We start from the raw sequence: 2,576 nt of genomic DNA, 5'->3' as shown, positions 1-2,576 counted from the left end.
TTTATATTTATGGTTTGTAAATTAAACCTAGGGTACCTAGTAACTAATAAATTAGCACCACACCAAACACAATAATTATTGAAAGGCAGCTGTATTTACATAAATAAAAAATATCAAAATGATATACTAAATATTGATTCAATCTCAAAAATTTGCTTGAACTCCCTTTGAACGCTCCAAATTGGACGATCAAGATGAACCGCAGGTTATCGTTTGAACCGACATTGTACAACGGATTAATTCCGCTGAACTGGAGATCTTTATGAACTGTTGTTGACCGCCCATTGTACAACCGGGCCTAAGTGGTTTCTATTTCATCTATTTTCGCGCGATTTAAAGCGAATTTATTTGGCTCGACGGTAAAGTCGGGTAAAAAATTAATATGAATGCTGAGGACGAGTTCTATTTAAGTAAAAGCCCGTTTTGGATGCTGTCCCTTTTTGGACCGAGAAAGAGGCAGATATGGGGAAACGAAATTGAAGAACCAGCCAAAACAATTTTTTGAGTATTACCATATGACTTATGAAACGTTCTCCTATATATTGAAGGCAATAGAAGAGCAAATAACGAAACAATGTAACTTCAGAAAATGTATTTCTCCATCTGAGAAGCTAACAGTAACATTAAGGTAGGCATATATGTACTTACACAACCTAAATTTTAAAGTTGGAAATTTGTGATATATGTTGCTACACCGTAAACTTTTTGTTGCGATTCTTGCGACGCCGGATTTTCCATGGTATAAACCTGGGTTTTACAAACTGGGTTTCACGGTGGATTGGTATAGCGGGATGTTGAAGGCGGAGAGAATGGCGAAAGTGAAGAAGGATCAGATGAGTGGGTAGATTGTTATAATGCCGGAGATGGGGTAGGTTGAGGAGCGTATGAAACTTGGCTTGAATGCCTTGAGGAATTAATGGTAGACGACGAATTGTTTAAAAACGCGAGCTGTAATGGTTGAGTTAATGATAACCTCATTAATTAATACTTGTTGCAACTGTGACTGCACTAAAAGATTTCTTTCTGGTTTCACAATTCTAAGATAGGGTAATAAGCCCATTAAAAAGTGATAATCATAGTCCTTTTGTTCAACCGTTTCCACTCTTTTTTGCTTAAAAAACTTCTTTGCTTCCAGTTCTAACATTCTATTTTGGAAGTTACTGGCTTGTTTATTACAGCGTGTCGGCTGCTTCTTGCTTGACAATCATTCTTGCCAACACTTTTTTGATGGTAATTCCTCTTCTATAGATTCCTTGCAGGGAGACCTTGTATTACATCATCCTGGTGATCATCGATGGAAGTCGGTTTTTCAGACAGGTTAACTGATGGTTCTTCCTCACTGTCTTCCAATAAAGAATTTTCTTGGCTTTAAATAGACAATGGAATATTTCCTGAAGATTGTCTGGGGGTTATTTGGTCGGCCAAAAAATATTCACTTTTAAAATAAGGCCAAGAGTAATCGGTTTTTACGCCCCCTGCAGCACCGAATCGTTTATGTTTCTCAACTTTCTGATATTCTCGCCGCAATGTGTCGAAGTCCTTTCCATTTTGACTTTACCACTTCACCTGAAAGTAAAAAACACTCTAATGGGTATTATAATGTATTTAAAAATTACAAAAATTACAGACTAATTTAAGCATCTATATTGCTTTTCTCGCTTAATAAATAATAATTAGTATTAATATTGTATTGTAATAACTAGCATAACTTATATGTATTTTAATTTGTTTCAGATTTCTCTCAACTGGACTCGGATTTCGTTCTACAGCTTATTCTTTTCCAATGTCCGATAGTACGATAAGAAAAATCATATACGAAACCTATACAGCTATATGGGATAAGTTACAACGACAGCACTTGCCACCTCCTACAAAGGAATCGTTTTCTATTATCATTTTACTCATTCAATTCTAGTACAAATTCAATTCCACTTATCATGTTATTAATTATGGTATTATTATCATGTTATTAAAAAGTCAGGTGCTATGTTTTATAATTATAAGCAATACTTTTCTATAGTGCTACAAGGGGATGCAAATTACAAATTTGTCTGCATTGATGTGGGCGGTTATGGAAAGTAAAGCGATGGTGGAACTTTTGCATCTTCAACATTAGGGTAGCAGTTAGAGACCGGATTTTTATTACCAGAAAAACAGAAACTTCCAAATTTTGATGTGATGCTACCCTGCATTTTATTAAGAGATGATGCGTACCCGTAAAAGTAATATTTAAATGAAATATTTAATTATAGACTGTCGTGGTGTCGCAGAGTTATAGAATGTTCATTTGGAATACTGACATCAAAATGGAGACTACTAAACAAACCAATAGAATGTCGTCCTGATAAAGTCGATTTAATAGTGAAAACTATTTGATTATTACATAATATTATTATAGACAGGCAAGGTATCTGCCAAGCTAATATATTACAATCTGACCTGTCACATTCTCGTCAAGATAACTGCAAAACGCGTGGAAACGATAGATCTACTAACTAGTATATGGTGTACGAGAAACTTTTAAAGGATATTTTAATAGTGAAGGAGGTGCCATACCTCAGCAATATGCTAATATA

General features: G+C 34.9%; 1 pseudogene; it reads right to left on the bottom strand.

Annotated features, from left to right (window-relative positions):
* Positions 1-768: 768 nt before the first annotated feature.
* LOC126750049 (uncharacterized) lies at positions 769-1,566 on the bottom strand (annotated as a pseudogene).
* Positions 1,567-2,576: the final 1,010 nt, after the last annotated feature.

This window comes from Anthonomus grandis, unplaced genomic scaffold, assembly GCF_022605725.1.
Source record: "Anthonomus grandis grandis unplaced genomic scaffold, icAntGran1.3 ctg00001182.1, whole genome shotgun sequence".
Classification (NCBI taxonomy): Eukaryota; Metazoa; Arthropoda; class Insecta; order Coleoptera; family Curculionidae; genus Anthonomus; species Anthonomus grandis.
This window is presented reverse-complemented; position numbering and strand designations above follow the sequence as displayed.